At 38.0% G+C, this 27,551-nt stretch overlaps 1 protein-coding gene across 2 annotated transcripts in view; it reads right to left on the bottom strand.

The window, feature by feature from the left end:
• SHROOM4 (shroom family member 4) overlaps positions 1 to 27,551 on the bottom strand; it is a 289,038-nt gene that overhangs the window by 63,740 nt on the left and 197,747 nt on the right. The window lies entirely within an intron of this gene.

The following is a 27,551-nucleotide window of genomic DNA, read 5'->3' as shown; positions in this document are numbered from 1 at the left end:
GTTCTTTCTCAATCTGGAGGGCAGTAATTCATTTTGGAAATATACAGAAGAGTGTAGGGACAAAAACTGGACTGCAGTGAGGAAATAACAGGTAAGAAAATGGCGATAATGGGCATAAGAATACATTTCAAGACTCTAAGAAGGTTGGCTGTGAAGGCAAAGAGATTGCTAATTGGAAGAGGATGAAGATTAAGGGCAAATGACATTTATAGGATGAAGGGACCACTGAAGATATTTACGTGGAGTTAAGAATAGTTTAGATTAGAAAAAGCATTCTATGGTTCTATGACTATCTCTAATACTGATCTCTCACCTAAGCACCACACTAGTTCTATATGTCTGCAACCGCCAGTTGAATCCCCAATATCCTGTCAATCACCTCAAAAACTAATACTGACAACAAACCTAGTTCTCCCTAATTTATCTTTTTGTTTTATTTAGATACTTTGTCTTCAACCCTTAAAAGTCTTGTAGCCATCGTTTACTTCTCAACTTCTTCAGCCTTTATATTGAATTGACATTAAGTCTTGGATTTGAAATATCAATGCTTATAGTTTTATTTTGTTTATTCCTAATATACTATCACCACCCCCTACTCTATGTAAACAGTCATGTCACATGACCTCCCTACATCTAGTCCAACCCACACCAATTACATTCATATTCATCTATCCGCAAGACTACAATAGTGGATCCCCATTGCTTACTAAGTAAAGTTTAAGTTCTTTAGCTTGCTTTTATGGGCCTTTGAACTTAAATATTTTAACCACAATTTTATTGAGATATAATCGCATACCTCAATATGCGATACTGTGAACCACTGTGGTTCACAGTATCATCATATAGCAGTGCATTCACAGTATCATCATATAGCAGTGCATTCATCACCACGATCAATTTTTGAACATTTTCATTACTCCCAAAAAATAAAAATAAGAACACCCAAAACATTCCATATCCCTTATGTCCCCTATTATTTATTTATTTTTTTGTCTTTATTTTCTTACTCATTGGCCCATATACTGGATAAGGTTTTTACAATCAAATGCTCACACCACTACAGCTATATAGTTATACAACCATTTGCAAAAATCAAGACTACTGGATCACAGTTCAACAGTTTCAGGTATTTCCTTCTAGCTATTCTAGTACACTAAAAACTAAAAGGGGATATCTATATAATGCATAAGAATAACCACAGAATGACTTCTCAACTGTATTTGAAATCTCTCAGCCACTGAAACTTTATTTTGCTTCATTTCTCTTCCCTCTTTTGGTCAAGAAGGTTTTCTTAATCCCACAATGCCAGGTCCTGGCCCATCCCTGGAAGTCATGTACCATGTTGCCAGGGAGATTTGTACTTCTGGGAGTCATATCCCACATAGAGGGGGAGGGCAGTGAGTTTACCTAAAGAGTTGGCTTGAAGGGAGAGGCCCCATCTGAACAAAAAAAAGAGGTTCTCTGGAGGTGACTCTTGGGCATAATCATAAGTAGTTTTAGCTTCTTCTTTGCAGGAATAAGTTTCATAAGGGAAAGCCCCAAGATTGAGGGCTTGGGCAATTATATTGGTAGTTCCCAATGCTTGCAAAAATATCAGGAATTCTCCAGATGAGGAAGTTTGTCATTTCTACTTTTTTTACCGGTTGCTCTAGGGGACTTTGCTAATACATATTTTAAAAAATTTTCTGCCCAGATTACTCTGAGATAAAGTGGGGCATCACAATAACCTGCAAAGACCAACAAGATCTCACCCCCTATTCAAGGTTCCATGTATTTATGGTGTTCAAATAAGCTGACCATATAAGTTAAATGAGATAATGTGGTACAAAAAGTATGAATTTTGCACCAAATAAACATCTCTTCCCTTGGCCTGACACAGAAGTAAAGTTTTAAAACACAGTCAATATCATTTACCCTGTATTTTGACTTACCTTGCTCTTAACCAAATAAGCCTCATTCTTATCTCTAATTGAATTCTGATCTCCTTTTCACCTTTTTAAACATTTGCTGTATGGGGTAATATTTAATTTCATAGATGCATAACTCTAGCTCTGAGTTTCAGGTATCACACAGATAGTCAAAGTTCCAGGGGATGACCAGGTTATATACAAGAGCTCAGCATCTCAAAATTTAGAAATAATTGTTACAACTCATGAGAAGATGTGACTGCTGGAGGAGCTACAATCTAGGAACCTTTAAAATAAGCCTTTGCCTGATAACCTATGCTCTCAAATTCAATTCTCAGGGTTTGCACATTATAGTTAGTCCATATAAGTGAGGTGTTATAACATTTGTCTTGTCATTTTTTGTTTATTTCACTCAACATAGTGTCCTCAAAGTTCACTAACCTAGTTGCATGCCTAATAACTTCATTCCTTCTTGCAGCTGCTCAATATTCCATTGCATTTTTACACCATATTTCGCTGTTCCATTCATCAGATGATGTACTTGTATGCAACTTCAATCCTTGCAAATCATGAATATTGCACCATAAACACCAGTGTGAAAATGTCCATTTGTGTCTCTGCTTTTAGTTCTTCCAAGTATATACCTAATTACATGTTTGCAGGCTCATATGACACTCTTACACTTAGTTTCCTGTGGAAGCACCACATTGTCCTCTAGAGAGGCTGCACCATCCTACTTCCCTACCAACAGTGAATAGGTACATCTCTGCCCACATTTTTCTACAGCATTCATATCTTTCTGCTTGTTTTTCAAATAGTTTTATTCAGACACCATACAATCCATCCTAAGTAAACAATCAATGGTTCTGAATATAATCATGTAGTTCTGCATTCACCACCACAAAACATATGAGGATATTTCCATTTCTTCCACAAAGAAAGAAGGAGAGGGAAAAAATGAAGAATAATAAATAAATAAATAAAATAAAAAAGAGCAACAACAACAAAAACACCAAGAATCCAATACCCCCCTATATATCCCCTATTATTGACATTTAGCTTTGGTATATTGCCTTTTTTACATTTACTGGAAGCATATTACAATGTCATTGTTAACTATAGACTCTAGTTTGCATTGATTGTATTTTTCCATATACCATTCCATTTTCAACACCTTGCAATGTTGGCATTCATTTGTTCTCCCTCATGTAAAAACATTCTTAAATTTATACATTTAATCACCATCATTGTCCACTCTAGTTTTCTCTGAGTTATATAGTCCCAATCTGTATCTTCTATCTCTCCTTTAGGTGTCATAAATGCCCCTAGCATTCCTCTTTCAACCATACTCACATTCAGCTTCATTCAATGTACTTAAAATATTGTGCTACCATGAGATAGTATTGTGCTATCCATTTATGGATTTTTACATCCAATCCTGTTGAACACTTTGTACTTCTTCAGCATCAAACGCCCAATCTCTTCCCTCTTTCTATCATCTGATAACCTGTGTTATAAGGTTACAACACAGGTTATAATCTCATAAATTGAGAAACTTTAACTTCAAAGTTTGCTCATTAATTTTAGTTCATACTAGTGAGACCATACAGAATTTGTTCTTCTGTTTCTGGAAAATTTCACTCAACATAATGTCTTCAACGTTCTTCCATGTTGTTGCATGTGTCATGACCTTATTCAGTACCCTTACTGATAGTCTTCATTTCTACAATCTTCTCCAAACCTCTCTCCTGTCTTCTCCTATCTGCCTGTAGTGTTACATTTATTATTTCTTGTAGAGCAGGTCTCTTGTTCACAAACTCAGTGTTTGATCATCTGAAGATATTTTAAATTCTCCTTTTTTTTTTTGCATTGGCAGGCTCTGGGAATCGAACCCAGGTCTCCAGTATTTCAGAAAAGAATTCTACCACTGAGCTACCCTCTCTCACTCATTTCATTTCATTGTCTTCTTTTTTTTCTTTCTTTCTTTTTTTTTTTTTTGCATGGTCAGGCATGGGAATCAAACCAGGGTCTCCAGGATGGTAGGTGAGAACTCTGCCACTGTGCCACCATTGCCCACCCCCTCACTCATTTTTGAAGGACAGTTTTGCTGTATATAAAATTCTTGCCTTGCAGTTTTTCACTTTCAGTATCTTAAATATATCATACCACAGCCTTCTTGCCTCCATGGTTTCTACTGAGAAATCCACATATAGTCTTATTGAGTTTCCTTTCTATGTGTTGGATTGCTTTTTCTCTTGTTGCTTTCAGAATTCTCTCCTTGTCTTTGACATTTAACAATCTGATTAGTAAGTGTCTTTAAGTAGGTCCATTTGGATCTATTCTGTTTGGGGTATGCTGAGCTTCTTGGACCTGTAGTTTTATATTTCATAAGAGTTGGAAAATTTTCATTGATTATTTCCTCAATTTTTTTTCTGTCTCTTTTCCCTTCTCTTCTCCTTCTAGGACACCCATAACACGTATATTCATGTGCTTCATGTTGTCATTTAATTCCCCGAAACTCTACGCATATTTTTCCATTATTTTCCTTCTCTAGTCTTTTGTGTACAGGATTTCAGATGTTCTGTCCTCTAGTTCACTACTCTTTTCTTCTGCCTCTTCAAATCTGCTATTGTATGTCTCCATTGTGTTTTTAATCTCTTCTGCTTTGCCTTTTATTCCCCAAATCCCACCATTTGTTTTTTAAAGCTTTTGAGTTCTCTTTTGCCATCTTTTCCTTTGAGAGGCATCTGATTTCCTTACTCAACCATTTCACCTAACTGTCTCATTAGTTAGTTTTTCTTAAAGGCCATTTGCAATCTTCTACGTAGGGTTTTCTTGTTGGTTGGCTTTGTTCTCATTCTGTTCTTTGACATTCAGTTCAACTTATTCTAGACTTCTAGCATAGCTTCTGTTTAACTGATCTGAATTTTTCAGCTCTTAGTTTTTCTGTTTTCTTTTCCTTTGATGGTATGGAACCCTTTTTTTTGAGGAGTTTCTCCCCAGGTATGAATTCCCCCAATCAGATTTTCCCAGACAAGACAGGCCCAGGTCTCAGGAGGAGGGCCTTATCAGTATCAAGTATCCCTGAGGTTGAGATCCAGCAGTTCGTCAGATTTTCCTGTGACACTTCTAGACTCTGTGCTTCTCCTACCCTGACCTGTGGGTGGTGCCTATCAACCCCCAGATCCCCACCAGTGTGAGGTGGTGCTGTGCCTTTAATTCTCAGCAGATGCTGTCCCTGGCAGGAGTGTCATTAAAGCAGAGGTTGAGGTGTAAGGTAAGCTTAATCTGCTTTCTATTTCCCAGACCCTGGGGTCTGAATTCTCTGAATGAAGGCCACCACTTGAGCTGGGTCTACCCCTCTTTTCTTGGGGTACAGTCCTCTTCCTGTATTCTGAGCTTGGCTGACTCCAAAAGCTTCCATTTTTTCCCCGTCAGCCCTGCCTCCTCTCTGCTGAGAGAGACCTCAGTGTTCCTTTTCTGCTTGTTCTGGGTTTATCTGTGCTCAGAGCTTGTACTCAGCCATCAAAATGTGTTAATTAAAACTGCACTTGGAGCTTGGTTGAGCTACCTTTCATTGCTCCTAGTATAGAGTGCTTCTTTTTCCCCATGGAAGTGCACCAATACAGCCTGCCATGCCAGTGGGGGAGGGACACCAGTCTCCATAGTTTGGGGGCTTTACTTATAGTTCTGTGCTGTGATCTCAGCTTTTCCACCCATTCCAGACTGGTGTACAATATGTTTCCTGTTATGTATGTTCCCCAAACAGTTGTTCCAGACAGTCCCTGGCTATTTACTAGCTGCTCTAGAGGACTAACTAAATTCCACACTTCCCTACACCACCATCTTGCATCAGTCCGAATTTCAACTTAAAATATGCTCAAATTTACCTCACCAATCCACTTACAAAAATCTTAAATTGGATGGACCTCCTTAATGTTCCCCAAACATATATTTCTCTCCATCTTTCCTTTATACCTTCCTGCACACCATTTGGAAATAAGCTAAGCTCCCCCCCTTTTTTTTGCCAGCCCATTGTGACATTTTCTTCCTCAAATATTCAAAATTACTTGCTGTTGGTATCACTGTACTTTCTTGCTCAACCATTTCACCTAATTGCCTTACTTATCTCCCTCAACTAGACTATAGGGCTAGAGCAAACTCCTTTTGTTGAACTCACTGCTATATACATGCTAAGCATTCAGAAAGTCTATTAAATCAGTGACGTTACATGATGAGAACTTGTTATTTAAAGAGATATTTTGTGAATTAATTTTTGGAAATTTTCTACTGTCTTTTGAATCTTCAGATGCCATATTAAAAACAACGCACTTTCATTGGATATGTACCAGGTATCATGTCCCTTCTAGGCACTTTTTCACCGAGTTCTTACTTTATTTTTACCAAATCCCTGTCAGGAGCAAATTATTACCCTGAATTACCCATAAAGACAAGACTATGAAAGGTTTCAAAGAATTTCCCATTAGCCACTGAATAATCAAAGCCTGTACTTAGACCTTCCAAGTCCATTGTTCGGCCTTTCAAAACATGGATTCCTTTCTTCCATTTTTCTGTGTTAAGCAGAGCCCCGTGGTTCTTATTTGAATTATAAAGTTTGTTTTTCTAGTTTAAAAATAGCCTCTGACTAACAAAACAGATAAATAATGAATATATTTATATCTCAAGTTGAGTGTCTAATTATAGTTACTATGAATAATGTATAAAGGTATCTTTGTGTCCCCAGAGTAAACTTGTGCTATAATGCAAAGGGAAATGAGATGCAGCAGGATGCTCTATTAACATTTGTAATTGTGCATCTTATGTTTCAATAATGAATTGTTGTTTGACAGCAGGTGGAAATGACAATAGTAAGAATTATGGCAAAACCACATAAGGTTAACCATCATCTAATTGACTCCAAAATATGCACATTTTAGATGTTTTCTTTTATTGGTGTTTATGATTTATTATTTAGAAACATCATAAACTAATCTACCAGAATATATCTTCAAATTAAAGATGCCCAAAAACAGAACACACAGTAATAAAACAAATTAATTTTTATGACACATAGTAAATATATCACCTAAAGGCACTTTTGTTCCACAAATGCAATAATCTACACATAATGAGGTGTCAACTTCTCCAGTGGTACTTGGTCTAAAACACATATACTCACTTAGGGACAATTTAAACCTATTGAGAAAAAAGACTAGACAAAGAACTTTTTTCAGTTTCTCCTAATGCATGCTTTATTAAACATAGTACACCCCTAAAGAAACAGAAGGAATGCAGAATAAAGTGACATTTTTTCCTCTGACTAAGATTGGCTTAGCTTTAGGCCAGAAAAAAAGATGTCTCCCTGTCCAACAGATGGCTACTGGTGGTCTTAATGTAAGAAACCAACAACAATCGATTCAGTTGCAAGCACATCCATACCTAGAACCTTAATCCTCATCACTTCAAGAGTCCACTAACACAATTTATTCTTCTGTTGAGACCAGCAAACATTAAAAATGAAGGCAAAACTGTAGGCTGGGTGGTTGAGAAGGATTCAATTATCTTACTAGAGGAATTTACACTTTCTTTTGCTCTGGGTGTGTACTGGGGGACAAAGTTACTGTTCAAGATAGTACTCACAGGATAAGGAAAGAGAGAAAGCATGAGTAGCTTAAGGATTTAAAAATTCATACAAGCATTTCTGACCAAATCAACTGAAATATTCAAGTCTCTGAAAATATTACTATAACAGAAGCAGAAAGGTATGTAGGAACCAACTGAGGTGACGGAGAGAGAAAAACTGGACATAGAGTCAGGCAGAACTGGCTGTGAGACACTGGACCAGTAAGTTACTTTATTATTATTATTATTTTGTATGCTGTATGGTGGGGTCACATTTCGGTTTTTTCCACGTGAGTATCCCATTATGGCAAGGAACAAGGAGGGGGAAAGAAATCATTCTGTATTTATGAGTAATTTAGTGTGCCATGTTCACAGTTTCTAGCAATTCTTCTTCTTCTGGTATTCATCATAATAATGATTCTGAATCACAATAACAGATCATCCATACTTTTCGTCACTTCACGAGTGCCCTCTTCCATTCTTCCTTAAACTCTCCCTTGTCAACTCCAAGCTTTTCCCAGGAAGTACAGAGGAACAAAGAATCACAAGAAAAAAAGAAAGATATCATAAGGGAAAAATTCTACAACCTCAAAAAAAATGAATGATCCAAACTACTTTTTAATTTTTGCTTAAAATATTCCATTCCATTGGAACAACTTGTGTTCCTTTAAGAAATCTCTTTCTGAAGTGCAAAGGTCAATTTCAGATACATAACCTTCACTGTATGTAAATTTAAATGAAACAGCTTTTATATCTGAAAGAATGAGAATGTAAATTTAAATGAAAAAGCTTTTATATCTGAAAGAATCAGAATGGCAGGTGATGTTCCATTCTTTCCCTGAAGAGGAAACTTACGCTGTATAACTTCTTGAATACTATTCAAAGACATACATTAACTTTATACTTAAGAAAATTGAAGGATAGTCTGCACCCTTATCACAGAAAAAAAAAGAATATATCTTTCCATTAGGAGCTACAGACATAATCATTTTTAGCTAAACAAGGATGCCAGAATGGCCAACAAATGCTTTCGCTTTGATTAGCTGGAAAACAATCAATGCACTTTTGCTAGATTGGAGCTTTCACTAAAAATAGAGACTGGCATGAAATCCAGAAAGCTGGCAGTTCAGGGACAAGCGCTCAGAAGGAATCTTGACACTTGCACTAAGATTCATGATTGGCATACTCATCAAGACACATAGATAAAGACAGTAGTTTGAAGAAGCTATTATAAGAACTAGTGAGGTACAGCCCAGCATCTTCAAGGTTCACATATTTATTTAATTAGAATATTTACTTAAAAAAAGAAACTTCTCTGGTGCTTAAGGTCTGTATAGTTTAGCTGTTTTAATGAAGATATTAGATTTTGAATTATTAGATGTATGAAGAGGTAATGTTTTAAAATATCAGGATGGGAGGGTCAAAGCATTAGTGAGATTTCCACTTCTGGGGAGGATGTAGTGGATACACTTTTCCATATTCCTCCCACTAAGTACAACTAAAAATCCTGGCCATTATTTGTAAAACAAATATGAGAAGGCTCGTCTGGCTTCCTTTGGCAGGGGAAGGGGACTGCTGCCTCATTAGGAGGAACTATTTGAAAAATACATATCTGGCAAAGGACTAGTATCTAGAATATATAAAGAAATCTCAAAACTCACCAGTAAAACACAATCCAATCAGAAGAGTCATAACATAATGGAAGAAGATTTCTATTACATTAAGAAGGCAGACTGACTACAGACTTTAAGTACCAAAGAATGGTACAGTGGTGAGTTATTTTTATTTTTTTTGCCTTACATAGCCCAGACTCATAGCAGAAAAAGCAGCAATCTGTAAATCCTAATGAGTGGAGGTAAAATAAGTCCCAAGAAAAGACAAAGGATCAGAAGAGCAGTCTAGTAAGACAGAAAAGTTTTAGACAATCACTACTCTACTCAATCCAAACACCACAGAAAAACTGTGACCCCATCCCTACTCATGCCAACCAAGGCTGAATTAGCAATCTAGATTTCCGCCCTTCCCAGGCTGTTATAAGGTACTCCAACCTTGCACCCCCATCGTCAACCCGGGAGGGTGTCAGAGAAGATTGTACAGGGACCTGGGTCTTTCATCCCTGCTAAGCAGTAAAGAGCTCTTCCTTTCCCACTGTGTCAGTGGTGGCTACATGGGAAGCCTGGACTTCAACCCCCACCTGACAGTAATGAGGAACCACTCCATCTCCATGCTGGGGTGGTATCAGAGAAGGCTTAGGAGAAATTCAGAGTCAGAACTTTCACACCATCCAGAAGTAAAAGAGACCATACATATCCCCATGGTGTTAGTGGAGACCACATGGGGAGCAGCAATGAAGCACCTATTCCTCCCATTGAGGGAAGTATCCATGGAAACCTCCTGAGGAACTGGAGCTCCCAGTAGTAACAAAGACCTCCCCTCTTTTGGCTTCAACAGTGGCCATATGGGGAATCTGGACTTCTGCTTCCAGCTGGTAATAATGAAGCAATGACTTCATTTCCTCTACTAATTTGGTATCAGAGGAAGCCAGATAAAACAGAAAGTTTAAATACCATGCAGAGGCTCATAACATAATACCCCAAATGTCCATATATCAACTGAAAACTACTCATAACAAGAACCAGGAAAATCTCAAACTGAATGAAAAAGATAATGGATGCCAACACCGAGATGACAGAAATGTCAGAATTACCTGATAAAGCAGCCATGATAAAAATGCTTCAGCACAGAATTACAAACATGAATGAAAAAATAGAAAGCCTCATCAAAGAAATAGCAAGGCTTGGCAAAGAAGTAGAAGAACCAAATGGAAAATTTAGAACTGAAAATGTTAATACTCAAACTAGAAAAAGCAATGGATGTCTCAATAATAGAATAAAAGAGACAAAAGAATTCACAAACTTGAAGATAAAATAATAGAAATTAGCCAATATGAATTACACACAAAAAACATACTGAATATAACAAAGCCTCAGGGACCCATGGTACTATAACCAAAGATGTCACATTCTTGGCACTGGAGTCTTGGAAGAAGAGAAGAAAGGGAATGGTGCTAAAACTTGAAAAAAATGCCTGAAAACTCCCCAAATTGGCAAAAGACATAAACCTACAGATTCAGGAAGGAAAGCAACCCCCAACCAGTTAAACCCAAAGAAATCCAAACCAAGAACCATCATAGTCAAACTTCTGAAAGATAAAGGTAACATCAGATTTTTCATCAGAAATCATAAGACAGAAAAATAACCCTTCAGAAATGAAGGGGAAATCAAGACATTTTCAGATGAAGGAAACCAGAGAGAATCACTGTTGGCAGACCTATCCTAAAAGAATGGCTAAAGGAAGTTCCCAAAACAGAAAGGAACCATGAGACACCAGGAAGGAAGGAAGGAAGAACACAAAAAGTAAAAATACGGGTAAATACAATAGACTTCTTTCTCCTCTTGAGTTTTTAAAATTATGTTGAACAGTGTAAACAAAACTACAACAATGTCTGATGTTTTAAATATATATAGAGGAAATATTTAAGACAATTTTATTATGAATGGGAAGGATAAAGGGAAATAAAAGGAGGTAAGGTTTGTATGCATCACTCAAATGTTAAAATGATGACACCAGTAATTCTTAATTACAATTCTTATACTGATTGCATATGTAGAATGGAATGATTTCTAAATGTTGTGTTAGTCAATTTAAAAAAAAAATGATGACACCAGTAGACTGCAACAAGTTCTGTGTACATAATGTAATACCAATAGCAACAACTAAAAAAAATTCTATACAAATAGATATACTCAAAAACACTAGAGATAAATCAAAATAATAATACATGTTCAAGTAAGCCACAGGAGACAGTAAAAAGAAAACAACAATGAAAAATAGAGAAAACAAAATAAAATGTTATACTTGAGCCATAACATATCAATAATTGCCTTAATTGTAGACAGTCTAAATATACCAACTAAAAGATAAAATTTCACCTAATGCATAAAAAAACATGATCCAACTATATGCTACTACAGAAACTCATTTTAAATATGTTATAGGTAGATTGAAAGTAAAAAGATGGGAAAAGATGATGTAAATATTAATCAAAAGAAAGCAGGAGTCATTATATTAATAGCAGATAAAGTAGGTTTCAAAGTAAATAAAACTGTCACAGAAAAAGAGGGATATTCCACAATGATAACTAACTCCACTAAGAAGACATAATCCTAAATGTGTATGTGTCAAACAACAGGGTTATAAAATATATGGGGCAAAAACTGATAGAACTGAAGGGAGAAATAGATAAATCCACAACAGTACTTTGAGACATCAACCCCCTCTCTCAACCACTGATAGAACAACTAGACAGTAAATAAGCAAGGATATAGAATAATTCAACAACATGGTCAGCCAAAAGGATGGAATTTGCATTCATAAAACATTCCAGCCAATAACAACAAAATGCAATTTCTTTTCAAGTGCCCATGGAACATATGTCAAGATAGACCAGATCCTGACCATAAAACAAATCTCAACAAATTAAAACAAATTGAAATCATATACAGTATGTTCTCTGACCACAATGAAATCAAACTACAAATGAACAATAGTAAGATAACAGAGAAGTCTACAAACTTTTGGACACTAAACAATACACTTCTAAGTGATCCATGAATCAAAGAAGAACTCTCCTGGAAATCACAAATTATATTAACTTAACTTAATGAAAATGCAACATATTAAAATTGGTGAGATTCAGCTAGAGCTGTGCTGCTGAGGGGAAAATTCATAGCACTAAAATGTTTATATTAGGAAAGTGGAAAAAGATCACTAGCCTAAGCTCCCATCTCAAAAAACTAGAAAAAGAAGATTAAAGAAACCCAAAGCAAGCAGAAGGCAGGAAATAATAAAGATAGCAGAAATCAATGAAATCGAAATAAAAAAATAGAGTAAAATCAATGAGACAAAAAGCTAGTTCTTTTAAAGATTAATGAAATTGATAAACCTCTATCACGACTGACAATAAAAACAAAAGAAAAAGAGCGAATTACCAATATCAGGAATGAAACAGAGGATATCAATATAGACTGCAGATATCAAAAATAAGGAAATATTATGAAAAACTTTATACACACAAATATCACAGCTTAGATGAAATGGACCACTTCTTTGAACAGCATAAACTATCATAATTTACTCAGTATAAAATAGATCATTTGAATGGCCATATAATGATTAAGAATTGAATTTGTAATTTAAAAACTCTCACAAAAGAAACTCCCAGTCTCAGATGGTTTCATTGGAAAAATTCTACCAAATGCTTAAAGAAGAATTACCACCAATTCTATCTTCCAGAAAATAGAAATGAAGGAATATATCCCAATTCATTTTATTAAGGTGGTATTATTCTGATATAAAGGCCAAAGAGAGATAAAAAATAAAACTACAGACATAAGTCCTTCATTAATAAAAATAAAAAACCTTAATAAATGTTTATGAACAAGTGGGTAAGGAAAACTGGCTTGATGTTTGAAAATCAATCAATATGATATAACATATTAGCGGGCAAAAGAAGATAACTCATAAAATCATATCAAATTATGCAGAAAAATATTTGACAAAATCCAATATCCACTAATGATAATACCATTCAGCAAACATAAAATAGATGGCAGCTTCACCAACTTGATAAAGAGCCTCTACAAAAATCCTACTGCTAACATCATACATATTGATCAAAGACTGAATGCATTCCCCTTAAGATCCTAAACAAGGTAAGGATGTCCGCTCTTATTCGACATAGTACTGGAACTTATAGCCAGCACAATAAGGTAAGAAAAAAACAATTAAGGCATTCAGACCTGAAAGAAAGAAATACAAGTTCTCATTTGCAGATGACATACATTGAAATTCCCAGGGAATCCCCAAAAAACCAAACAAAAATTCCTAGAACTGGTAAGTGAGTTCAGTAAAGTTGAAGTATACAAGATCAAAATATAAAAGACAATCATATTTCAGTGCACAATGGGCATGTAACTGAAATTCAAAAACCATACAATTTAGGGCGGCCACGATGGTTCAACAGGCAGAGTTCTCACTTGTCATGTCGGAGACCCGGGTTCAATTCCCGGTGTCTACCCATGCAGAAAACAAAACAAAACAATACAATTTAGAATTGCTTCAAAGAAATGAAGTGCTTAGGTATAAATCTGAAATACACACTTATGTTAGACGAATATGCTGAAAACAACACAGTGTTGCCAAATAAATGGCAAGACACTGTGGTTATGGAATGGAAGAAAAAATAGTAAAGATTCTTTACTATTTTTCAATTCTTCCCCAAATTCATATACAACTTTAACACAATTCTTATCAAAATATCAGCAAGATTTTTTGTAAATATAGACACAATCATTTGAAAAGGGTGAAGTTCTTAGAATAGCTAAAACAATTTTGAAAAGAGAAGAATAAAGTGGGACGAAGGAGTCTATGGAATTTCAAGACAGCAATTAAGACTGTGGTATTGGTGAAGGGTTAGACACACAGATCAATGGAACATAATAGAAAATCAAAAAATAGACCTACACAAATATGTCCAACTATTTCTGACAATGTTGCAAAACCAATTCAATGCAGGATGCTCAGTTAGTCAGGGTTCTCTAGAGAAACAGAATCAACAGGAAAGATCAGTAAATATGAGATTCATAAAGGTGTCTCATGCAACTGTGGGAATGTAAGAGTCCAAAATCTTTAGGGCAAGCCGTGAAGCTGGAGGCTCTGATGAAGGGTCTGGACAAACTCCACAGAAAAGGCTGGCTGGCTGAAAAAGCACTCAAAGAATCTCTCTTCCCCCTTAAAAGCCCTTCAATTGATTGGATTATCTCATTGTGGGAGGCAAGCCTTAGTTGATCACAGATTAATCAGCTACAGATGCAATCAACTGACTGATGACTTAATATACCAGCGTTATGGTGTATTAACCAGCCAGGAAATATCCTTGCAGCAATAGTCAGGCCCGTGTTTGCCTGACTAGACAACTGGGAATAGTCATTTGACACCAGAACCTAACCATCACAGTCCACCCTTTGTCAACTTCGCAGCTATATACATCACCTTAAAACATGCTGAATTTCCAAACAGAGCACAATAACAGACATATGTTTCACCTAACAATACTCAACAGTCCTATGTACACCTGGAAACACATTATATCTCTCCAGAATAGGGTGCAAGTCCTTAGGTAACATTCACTCTTCATATCCTATGACTTAAATACTATAGAATGAACAACAGAACTTATGTCATATGATAAGAGGAAAACAAGATATTTGATACATACAAATGCAAACATACTCATAAAAAAACAGGAAGGAAATATTCATACCATCACAATCCTCATTTCTGTGACTGGTCACGTGGTTGTAGTTCATGTTTATCACTACCTTCTTCCACTACCCATTCCATGTTCCCTTTACCCTCAGCAAGCACTTCAGCTGGCCGTGTTTCTTTTGCCTGATGGGGTAACCCAAACCTTCATTCCTGAAGTTTCAGACCCATTTGGTAGTCCTGCCTGGATTGGGTTATTGCAGTTTTCCATTGACTTTAATCACAGGACATGGTAACACTAAGAGACACCTTAGGAGATCTCTTTTATCTCAGGAAATCTCCATTGCATAGTTGAAGTCCTATTTCCCCTTGACAGTCAGGATTAATTATCCCAGAGAGAATAATCCCTTTTTGTGCCTTTTGAGTCAGTGATATGAGAAGCCCAAAGTGACCAGGTGGCAATCTTAAATTCTAGTTAAATGGAATCATTATTGTATCTCCTAGCAGGAGCACTTCTCCTTTTGGAACTAAGATCTGTAGACCAGCAGAACTTAAGGTTTCAAGGATAGAAAGCAAAAATTTCCCTAGTGCATCACTATGGGTGATAGTGGGTGGAGCCACTCCCATTTCCATCCCTTAATTCCTGGACCATGATTCTGGCTATGGGAGAAACAGCACCATAGAGTAGACACTGATACAGAGCGCACATAGCTTCCTGGAGAACATTGCCCCAGCCCTGCAAGGTATTGCTACCTAGTTGGCACCATAATTGGGTCTTCAAAAGGCCATTCCAACATTCTATCAATCCAGCTGCCTCTGGATAATGGGGAACATTGTAAGACCAGAGAATTCCATGAACATGTGCCCATTCTCACAGTTCATTTGCTGTGAAGTGGGTTCCTTGATCAGAAGCAATGTTGTGTGGAATACCATGAGGGTGGATTAGGCATTCTGTAAGTCCACATATGGTAGTTTTTGCAGAAGTATTGCATGTAGGGAATGCTAACCCATATCCAGAGTATGTGTCTATTCCAGTTAGAACAAGTAGTTGCCCTTTCCATAATGGAAGTGGTTCAATGTAATCAACCTGCTATCAGGCAGCAGGCTGATCACCTCAGGGAATGGTGCCATATCAGGGACTGAGCGTGGGTCTCTGTTTCTGGCAGATTGGGCACTCAGCAGTGGCCATAGCCAGGTCAGCCTTGGTGAGTGGAAGTCCATGTGGCTGAGCCCATGCATAACCTCCATCCCTACCACCATGACCACTTTGTTCATGAGCCCATTGGGCAATGACAGGAGTGGCTAAGGAAAGATGATGGCTTGCATGCACAGGATGGGTGATCTTACCCACTTGATTATTAAAATCTTGGTGAGCATTCACATGGGACACAAATATCTTCAAGTTCTTTGCCCTCTCAGAAAGGTCTATCCACATACCTCTTCCCCAGACTTCTTTGTCACCAATTTTCTAATCATGCTCCCTCCAAGTCCCTGACCATCCAGCCAAACCATTAGCAACAGCCCATGAGTCAGCATACAAACACACCTCAGGTCAGTTCTTCTTCCAAGCAAAATGAATACCCAGATGTACTGCTCAAAATTCCATACACTGAGAGGGTTTCCCCTCACCACTGTCCTTTAAGGACATCCCAGCATAAGGTTGTAGAAGTGCAGTTGTCCACTTCCGGGTGGTCCCTATATATCATGCAGAGCCATCAGTAAACCAGGCCTGAGGTTTCTCTTCCTCAGTCAACTGATTGTAAGGAATGCCCCAAGAGGCCATAGCTGTGGTCTGGGAAAGCTACGTGGCAGGAGTGAGAACCATGGGCATTTGGACCACTTCCTCATGTAACTTACTTGTGCCTTCAGGACCTGCTCAAGCCCTATCTCTAATATACCATTTCCATTTTATGATGGAGTGTTGGTGTACATGCCCATCTTTATGGCATATTGAGTCAGAAAATACCCAGCTCACGATAGGCAACTCAGGTCTCATGGTAACTTGGTGGCCCACGGTTAAGTTTTCAATCTCTACTAAGGCCTAGTAGCAGGCTAAAAGCTGTTTCTCAAAAAGAGAGTAGTTATCTGCAGTGGATGGCAAGGCTTTGCTCTAAAATCCTAATGGTCTGTGTTGTGATTCTCCTATAGGGGCCTGTCAAGGTCTCCAGACAGCATCCATATTTGCCATTGACACTTTCAGCACCATTGGATCTGCCGGATCATATGGCCCAAGTGGCAGAGCAGCTTGTACAGCAGCCTGGACCTGTCACAGAGCCTCCTCTTGTTCAGGTCCCCATTCAAAACTAACAGCTTTTTTGGTCGTTCAGTAAATGGGCCAGAGTAACACACCCAAATGAGGAATATGTTGTCTCCAAAATGCAAAGAGGCCAAGTAGCATTGTGTCTCATTTTGGTGGGAGAGGCCAGACAAAAAATCTTACCCTTTACCTTGCAAGGGATATCTCATCATGCTCAACACCACTGGACATCTAGAAATTTCACTGAGGTGGAAGGCCCCTGTATTTTTGTTGGATTTGTCTCCCATCCCCTGACCCACAAATGCCTTACCAGTAAGTTTAGAGTAGTTACTACTTCTTGTGCACTAAGTCCAATCAGCATGATATCATCAATATAATGGATCAGTGTGATATCTTGTGGGAGGGAGAAGCTATCATTGTCCCTGAAGACAAGACTGTGACATAGGGCTGGAGAGCCGATGTACCCCTGAGGCAGGAAAGTGAAGGTGTACAGCTGGCCTTGCCAACTGTATGCAAACTGTTTCTTGTTGTCCTTACTGACAGCTATGAAGAAAAAAGCATTTGCCAGATCAATAGCTACATATCAAGTACCAGATGATGTGTTGATTTGCTCAAGCAATGGTGCCATATCTGGGACAGCAGCTGCAATTGGAGTCACCACCTGGTTGAGTTTACAATAATCCACTGTCATCCTCCAAGACCCATCTGTTTTCTGCACAGGCCAAACAGGAGAGTTGAATGGGGATGGGGTGACAATCATCACCCCTCCATCCTTCAAGTTCTTAACAGTGGCACTAATCTCTGCAATCACTCCAGGAATACAGTATTGCTTCTTATTCACTATTTTGCTAGGTAGGGGTAGTTCTAGTGGCTTTCACTTGGCCTTTCCTACTATAATAGTTCTCACTCCATGAATCAGAGAACCAGTGTGGAGATTCTGTCAGTTGCTGAGTAGATTGATTTCAATTACGCATCCTGGAACTGAGGAAATGACCACAGAATGGGTCAAGGGACCCACTGGAACCACTGTGAGATGGACTTGAGCCAAAACTCCATTGATAACCTGACCTCCATATAAGCCCCCACTCTGACTGCTGGACCAGAATGATGTTCTGGGTCTCCTGGAATTAGCGTCACTTCTGAGCCAGTGTCTAATAATTCCTGAAATATCTGATCATTTCCTTTCCCCAGTGCACAGTTACCATGGTAAAAGACCGTAGGTCTCCTTGGGGAAGGCTGGAGGAAGGTTAGCAGTGTAAATCTGAGGCAGTGTAAAAGGGTCCTTCCCTAAGCATACCTGGCACTCCCCTCAAATGAGGGGCTCTGGGTTTATAAGCTATCTGAAGACTGGGAATTGATTAAGGGGCCATGACTCTGTTTTTCTAATTCAAGTTAGGTTTCTGTTCACTTGACTTAGAACTCTTTTACTGCCCATCTATTTACTTCTAGGTGCCCCATTATCTACTAGCTAATGCCACAAGTTTCTTCGAGTCAGATTACTTTGACTGCTGCTTTGAGTTTGCTGTCCATTATGGTGGCCACACCTACCTTGTCTATGGTGATTAACTGTCACCACATGACTTCTGCCAATTTGGGATCTGATCATCCCTATTGTGTTTAAGGATTCCAGATCAGGGACAGCAGTTCCCACTGTAATACCTGACCTACAGAGAAGGGGCCGCTACAGAGTTCTCCAAGGATGTTGGAGCAAGTCTCTCGAATTCATTTCTCAAGGTCCTGGTGAAAGATGTGCCCTCTGGACATTCCTGGGTTGTGTGAGCAGATCTTCCATGATAAATCCACTCTAACATTCCTATCTCTCTAAGCTTCTGGATCCCCTCATCTACATTATACCAGGGCAGTTCTGGCACTTTGACCTCAGGTAATGTTGGCCACCTTTTGATCCCTGTTTCATCCAACCATCCAAACAAATTGTTAATGTCCTTTCTAACCCCTTGAACTACAACAATGAATGCAAAATTTCTGCTCAGTGGGCCCATATTAACAAACTCAATTTGATCCAACTTTATATTCCTTCCACCATTATCCTGCATCCTTAATATCTATTCCCACACATATTTCCCTGAGTTCTGTCTATTGGAAAACTCCTGCAGTTCTTTTGGAGTATAGCATACTTCCTCATGGGTCTCATTTTGTACCTCACCTTTTGTGACATATTGGGACTTTAGTTATAGATCTTGAAGAAAAGAGGGTGGTAGGGGTGGGTCATGAAAACAAATAAAAGTGTCTTCCAAGCCAATTACCTCAGGGCACTCCATTGCAGTTTCATACCTAAAGATGGACATAAGTCTGGAAAAGGTTTTTAACAAGGTGGTAGAAAACTGAGTTGGTTTGTAGACTGAAGGAGAAAGAACCACGGCAGAGAAGGATGTAGAAAAACAGGCTGACAATAAATGAGAAAGGGACAGTGGGAATTTAAAAAAGAGAGATTTCTCAAGGAAATAAAGGGAGAGGAAGTCTAGGACACAGTTTAAAGAATGGGTATGTACAAAGGAGATAAACTCTTTTGATATATTTCCTTTTAAGTTGCAGAAGATAGACGATAATGACAGAAAATGTCATTAAGACCTATCTATACAAGGGCTTAAATGCTGTGATGAAGTGTTTAAACTTACTTCTGGAAGCAATTCTCAAAAATTTCTCTTTTGAGAAAGAGAATGACATGACCCAGCTAAGCACAATAGCGCTCTCATAGCTCATGAGGTTTGCCCAAAGCACAATTATTGCTGATTGAAATAAATACAGAGATGTGCTTTAAGAAGATTAATTTGGCAGAGGTGCAGAGAATGGGTTGGAGGGCATCCAGACAGGGCTCTGGCAATAGCAGGAAGGCGAAGAAGATAGATGAGATGGATATTAGAAACGCTGCAGAGAGAGCTCAGAAAGGACTTGGGGCTGTTTGGAAAAAAAGAGGGAATTGAAGAGGCTCTTACTTACAGACATTGATTTACAGGGGTGGGAAAGATGCCATGGACAAAAATAGAGATGACAGGGCATTGGGAGGCAGGGAGGCTGGATGAGGGGTAATGTACACTCTGGAATGGAAATCTGGAGCTCAGGAGAAAGATCAAGACGGGGAGTGGGCTCTGTCAGTCTCCTGCAAATAGAAGAGAGGTGAAGCCTTTGGAAGTGGATCAATTCATAAAATAAATGTTGGCAGAGGTAAAAGATAAGGTAAAGGACAGATTATGAACCTACTTTGAGTGTAGGAAGAAGGACAGGAAGGCTTCCTAAAGGCTTCCCAAAGTGTTCTACATCCCAGAAGCATCAGACAGTATGCCTGACTGGTAAGCAAAGCTGCGGGTCCTAGTCCTACTTTTGTCTCTTCCTATCTGTGTGGTCTTAGAAATGTCTTTCCTCATTCTAAGCCTCATTTTTCTCACCTATAAAAAGGAGTTGCTGAACACACTGAATACAGCGACCCCTTTTAGCTCAGATATTACATTTTCCTTTGATTGGAGCTTAACTTTGATGTTCAGCCAGTCTTTGGTTTGGCAGAGAGGAACAGAAAGGACTCTAGGTAAAGAAACAACATATAAAAGGTAAAGAAGCACATGGTGACCCAAGACAAGAGAAGAAAATCAATTCAGAACAAGCTGTTTTTCACGACTTGAGCTTTCAAATCTGATGATTATTCTGACTGACAGTAATTAAGGTACTACATGATGGATAATAACACCCAGTCTATGTTGTCAAAGGTCCCAACCATTAAAGCAAACTTTGGGTAATGAAATTTTAAATGCAATTTTATAACATATAATCATCCAAAGTACATAATCAGTGGTGCACAATACCACCATATAGTTGTGCATTCATCACCACGATCAATTTTTGAACATTTGACTTACTTCAAAAATAAAAATAAGAAAAAAAAATTAAAATTAAAATTGAAATAAAAAAGAACACCCAAAACATCCCAGACCCCTTATCCCTTATATTATTTATTTATTTTTGTCTTTATTTTCTTACTCCTTTGTCCACACACTGGATAAAGGGAGTCTCAGGTCAAGGTTTTCACAATTTCCCAGTCACACCATAAAAGCTATATAGTTATACAATCATCTTCAAGAATCAAGGCTACTGAAATACCAGTTAAACAGTTTCAGGTATCTCCTTCTAGCTATTCTAATACATTCAAAACTATAAAGAGATAGCTATATGATGCATAAGAATACCCTCCAGAATGACTTCTAGACTCTATTTGCAATCTCTCAGCCACTGAAACTTTATTTTGTCTCATTTCTCTCTTCCCTCTTTTGGTCAAGAAGGCTTTCTCAATCCCATGATGCTGGGTCCTGGCTCATCCTGGGAGTCCTGTCCCATGTTGCCAGGGAGATTTATACCCTTGGGAATCATGTCCCACATAGCAGGGAGGGCAGTGAATTCACCTGCAGAGTTGGTATAAAGAGAGAGAGGCCTCATCTGAACAACAAAAGAGGTTTTCTGGAGGTGGCTCTTAGGCATAATCATAAGTAGCCTTAGCTTCTCCTTTGCAGGAATAAGTTTCATAAGGGTAAGCCCCCAAATCGAGGGCTCAGCCTATTAAATTGGTAGCCCCCAATACTTGCGAGAATATCAAGAATTCCCCAAGTGGGGATGTTTAATAGTTCCACTTTTTTCCCAGACCCTCTAGGGGACTTTGTTAATTCTTTGTTATTTTCTGTCTAGATTACTCTGGGAAGTATCTGTACATTACATTAACTTGTACATACCAATATGATTTCACTCCCTATTCAAGGTTCCATGTAATTATGGTGTTCAAATAAACTATATGGTTAAATATAGTTATTTATGGTTAAATTATGGTTAAATATAGACTATATGGTTAAATTAGATACTGTGCTGCAGGAAACATAAATTTTCCAACAAATAAACATCTCTTCCTTTGCTCTCACACAGAAGTTGAATTTTGAAACATAGTCATTATCATCCTTTATGGGTAATGAAATTTTGACCAGTATTGTACTTCTGCTAAAATCAATACTTGGGAAAAGGAAAAGAACAGCTACCAAATATCTACTCTGTTCTAGGCACTTTCATATATTTAACTAAAATGTAATTTCCATGAGGGCAAGGTTTTTCTTTTATAATCTGTTGTATTAACTGCTGTTAATACAATCTAGAGTATACAGAATAGTGTCTAGCACATAGCAGGCATTCAATAGATTTCTTTGAATGTCATGACTGCATATAAGTTAATAAAATCCTTAATATTTACGTTCAATTTGCCAAAAAGGTATTGGTGTTATAATGATATGGGTAGATAAAGAAAGGCTAAGAAAGGTTATTTAAACTTTCTCAAAGACACACAGCTAGCAGGGATAGAGACAGGGTCAAACACAAGCTCTGCAAGGGTAGGGAATATGTCTGTCCTATTCTCTGTGGTATCCCCAGCAGCTAGCTCAGCATCTATATTATAGTAGGCATTTAGCAAATATCTTTTGAATAGAAGGAAGCAAAGAAGTAAGAAAACACATAACTGTGTGAATCCAAATACCATTCATTCTGCCCTATAAATCATCTCCCAAATTCAAAAGAATAACTGAATTGCAAGAACTCATCAGTTTGCTTAGCATGTCTGTTGGTTTAAATATTCTGTGATTTCTGGTTCATTCTCACTTATAGACTATAATGATTCTCTTTCATTCTTTTTAACCTTTAAGTAGGGTCTCAAGGTATTCTTTCTGAAGAATGTTTTATACTGGGGGTCAGCAACTTTTTCCACAAAGGATGAGCAGTAGATTTTGAAGGATAGGCTTTATGGTCACAACTGTTCAACTCTGCCATTATGGCACAAAAGCAAACACACTCAATACATAAATGACTGTGCATGCCTGTGTTCCAATAAAATTTTATTTACAAAAACAGGTGGTGGGCTGAATTGGGTCCAATAGACAATAGTTTATCTACCCCTATTTTATAGTAATACTTTGACTATTCCATCTCCTGCCTTTCTAGGACTTCTCCAACACTGTATCAAATGTTTAGTTATATTCGTGAAGCTCCTCGTATTCATGATATATTGATATATGATGGAACAACTATAGTTTTAATAAGAACCCCTTCCATTTAAGTGTAGATGATAGGGTATTATGACAACAACAAAGAAAAGTCAGCTTGGGAAGTTGGCAGGTGCCTGAAGAAGGCCCTAAAGTACTGCTGTTCCCTTCCAGAATCTTTATGTTGGTCACAGATCTGAACATTCTATCTACAGGATAAAAAAGATTTTTTTGCCAGTTACTTAAAAACAGGCTCACAGAACACCTTTTAGTCAGTTTGTACACTTGTCCTTGGAACAACTTCTGTGTATTCGAGGTTCGTAGTTGAAAAGTTTACAGTAAAAAAAAAAAATAAAAAACAAACAAAAGTATTGTTTTTACAGAACAGGCTCACAAATAACCATACTCTTAAGAGACTGAATGCAATCCCACATACTAATTTAAGTGACCACAAAAATATAACTATCCAGGGGACCAGTTACACATAACTTACTGATCAGTCCCTAATTTCTCCACTTTGGGACATATAAAAATTAAATCTTGAGTCTTTCCTATGGTTCATAGAGTATACTAGGTGCTGGTGATGCAACAACGAATAAGGAGCAGCCCTCCCCTTATGGTTTTTCTAGTCCAAGGATAGGCAATTTTTTTTTCTGTAAAAAATCATATAATAATTTTAGGCTTTGGGGGTGTCACAGGGTCTCTGTCACAAGACTCAAGTTTGTGGTTATATTTCAAAAGAAGCTATAAACAATGTATACATGAATAGGTGTGGTTGCGTTCCAATGAAACTTCATTTGTAGACACTGACATTTGAATTTCATATAATTTTCACACATCATGAAACATTATTCTTTTCAATGTTTCAACTACTAAAAACATTTAAAAATTCTTAGCTAGCAGGCCATACAAAAACAGGGGTGGGGCAGATTTAGCCCATGAGCTATAGTTTGATGACATGCCCCAGCATCGAGTCTAGTAGGGAAAATAAGTACATAACAAAATCATTTCAACAAAATGTGAGAAAGGTTAGAGTTGTATGGGAGCCAGAGAAAGGCCACCTAACTCAACTCAAGGTGTCAAAGCAGTTATCCTAGAAACAATAACCCCAGAACTGAGGATTAAAGAATGTGAATGTTAATGTGAACACATTAACCAGGGAAAATATGCTTCAGGGAGAAAGCAGAGAACAGTACACTCACAGGGTTGATAAACAACGTGATTTTCTTACAAAACTCCAAATTACTTGGTATTGCTCCAGCATAAAAGAGAAGGTGAGAAGTGGCAGACGAAGCCGGAGGTGTGTGTAGGGATGAGGATATAAAATGTCATTTACCAAGTTCAAGAAATTTGGAATTTTAGTCTCTGGGTAAGTAAGGCAGGGGATTAACATAATAGAATCTGTATTATAGAATCTGTATTTTAGATTCACCTCTGGGGCAGCACTGCGGCAGGCAAAACTGAAGCAGCTGAGAGGCTACTATTAACAGTCCAGGGAAGAGATGATGGCCTGAATAAGGTAGTGGCTGTGAAACTGTAGAAGCTATGATAGGTTGTGGAAGGATTTTAAATCAACCCAGTGTATGAGGGATTTCAAGGAGTTGAGAATGACTCAGGCTTCTCACTTAGACGCCTGGGTAGATTATGCTGCCAACAATTCCTATTGGAGGAGAAGAGAAGTTTTTTTGTTTTGTTTTGTTTTGTTTCACATGGGCAGGCATCGGGAATCAAACCCGGGTCTCTGGCATGGCAGGTGAGAACTCTGCCTGCTGAGCCACCGTGGCCTGCCCAAGAAGAGAGTTTTATACACTAGATAATGAATTCAAATTTATACTTGCTGAATTCCAATTTTGCATTTGGTTTCCCGTGGAGATTCCTGCCAGACTGCTAGACATCTGAAACTGAATTTTGAGGAGCAGTTAGTCATAAGTATAGAGATGGTGGTTATAACCACAAATGAATGAGATTGCTCAGATTAAATGATTAGAGTAGGGAGAGTCATGGGATCACAGTGGTCAAAAGGAAGCTGACAGAATGGGAGAAAATGAAATTTGAAGTCCTGATGATACTGAAGAGCTGGTAAGAAGAGAATGGGGGTGTGAGAAAACAAGAATGAAAAGAGGTTGTTATCATAGAATAAGATTTATTCTTTCTCAACCAATTTCTGAGGATTAAGCTTTAATGCCTCAAGACAGTGGTTCTTAAACTTTATGCGTGCATCAGATGCATCTGGAAAGATTTTTAAAATAGATTTCTGAGTGCCATCCCCAGAATTATGATTCAGTAGGTAGTGTTAAATAGTTTGCATTTCTGACAAGTTCCTAAGTGATGCTCACCAGTGAGAACCACTGCCCTATGATGTCCATTGTATTAGTGAGTTAACTTCTCTCCTAAGTATCTAGAATGTTCTTAGTTATGTCCCATCTTTGAATAAATTGAGATACTAGTCATTCAGATTATTTCCTGGGTTCCATGACTCGGATGAGTAGCCCTGATGGAGAAAGACTGGAAGGTGTCAGTGGTTCGTTAGAGTGGGGACCATACCTATATTGCTCATCATTGAATCAATGCTGCAATGCATAGATTAGGCATTCAATAAATATTTGTGACTGAAAGACTGGCAATGTTCTTAGTACAGTCATGGGAGAAAGCTGCTGATATAGAAGTGATTATCAGTGAACTTAAGATCAAGGATCAATAAGACTAATGTTTGTGACCCTCAAAAGGACAATGAAATATTTCAGTGTGATAGCAGGAATAGGAGTAGAGAAGATGACTGAAGCAGGTGACAAAGTAAAAAATGGAAGTGGGAGAATGACCTGGAGGCTGATAAATAATATTTGCAAGGAAATGCTGATAATGATAAAGCCTACTAATTTTGAACTTCAAAACTTTAGAGAATTTTCATGAGGGTACAGGAGTAACAATTTGAAAGTTGTCAATGGAGAGCATTCCTACAGTAGGGCATGTGAGCATTTGCCCATTGAATTGCATGTATTGTTTATTTTTAAATAATTATTAGGAGATATAACACATATACAAAAAAGCAATAAAGTTTAAAGTACTTTTTAACAAGTAGTTATACAACTTATTTCAAAGTTTGGTATGGGTTATAGTTCCACAATTTAAGATTTTCCCCTCTAGCTGCTCCAAGACACTGGAGACGAAAAGGAAATATTGATATAATGATTCAGCAGTCATACTCCTTTGTTACATCTTAACTTCTCTGTTATAATGCCTACTTCTCCTTTGATCCTTCTCCCAATCTTTAGGGATAGTTGGGCTATGCCCATTCTGACTTTTTCATGTTGAAAAGGGGTGTCCACAATATGAGATAGCGGATAGAACTGATTGATGTTCCTGGAGAGGCTGGTACTTCTGGGTTTCAGGACTTATTCTGGCCTAGGAACCATCTGAAGGTTTTGAGTTTCTGAAAAATAAACTTAGTGAGTGAAACTATTGTAGAATCTCAGATAAAGTCCTGGGTGTTCTTTAGAGTTAACAGGAATGATGTTGTTTAGGGTTTGGCAAAATGTGGCTATTAGCAATATCTAGCTTAAGCTTGCATAAGTGTAACCTCCAGAATAGCTTCTCGACACCAATGGAACTCTCTAAATCACCGATACCTTATTTTGCTACATTTTTTCCCCCTTTTGATTCAGAAGGCATTGTCGACCCCATGGTATCAGGGCCAGGCTCATCCCTGGGAGTCAGGACCCACGTTGTCAGACAGACTTTTATCGCTGAATGACATGTCCCATATAAGTGGCAGGGTAATGGTTTTCCTTGCAAAGTTGGGCTTACAAAGAGAGAGGCTGAATTTGAGCAATGAAAGAGGTTTCCTGGGAACAACTCTAAGGCACAATTATAGGTAGTCTAAGCTTTTCCATTACAAAAATAGGTTTTCATGAGGGCAAGCCTCAAAACCAAGGGTTTGGCCTATTTTCTAGGGAGTCCCTAATGTTTGAGAGAGTAACAGGACTTTTCCAGGCAGGAAAGTTGTTTAATAGTTCCATATTTTTTCTCCAGTTCCTCAAGGGACTCTATCAATACTTTTAAATTATCAGCCCACCCCAGTATGGGATGTATCTGGGTATTACATTAAGTTATAATAGAATTGCAAGGCCTCGCTCCCATTCTGGGCTCCGTGTGTTTGGGTTGTTTAAATGAGTTCTCTAAGCAGGTCGATTTAGATTGTGTGTTACAGAAGACTTAGGTTCTAGACACAATAAACCTCTCTGCCTTTGGTCTCATATAGTATGTGATGCTCTAGAACACATACACTATTGTCCTTTGCCTTGTATTCTGATTTACCTTAGTCCCAACCAAACTGGCTCCATTTTTACCTCTAACTGAAGCCTGACCTCTTTTTCAGTTAACAATGCTGACTTTCAGAGCTGCAGAACTCCAGTTCTGAGT

Source organism: Tamandua tetradactyla, chromosome X, assembly GCF_023851605.1.
Source record: "Tamandua tetradactyla isolate mTamTet1 chromosome X, mTamTet1.pri, whole genome shotgun sequence".
In the NCBI taxonomy this organism is placed as follows: domain Eukaryota; kingdom Metazoa; phylum Chordata; class Mammalia; order Pilosa; family Myrmecophagidae; genus Tamandua; species Tamandua tetradactyla.
This window is presented reverse-complemented; position numbering and strand designations above follow the sequence as displayed.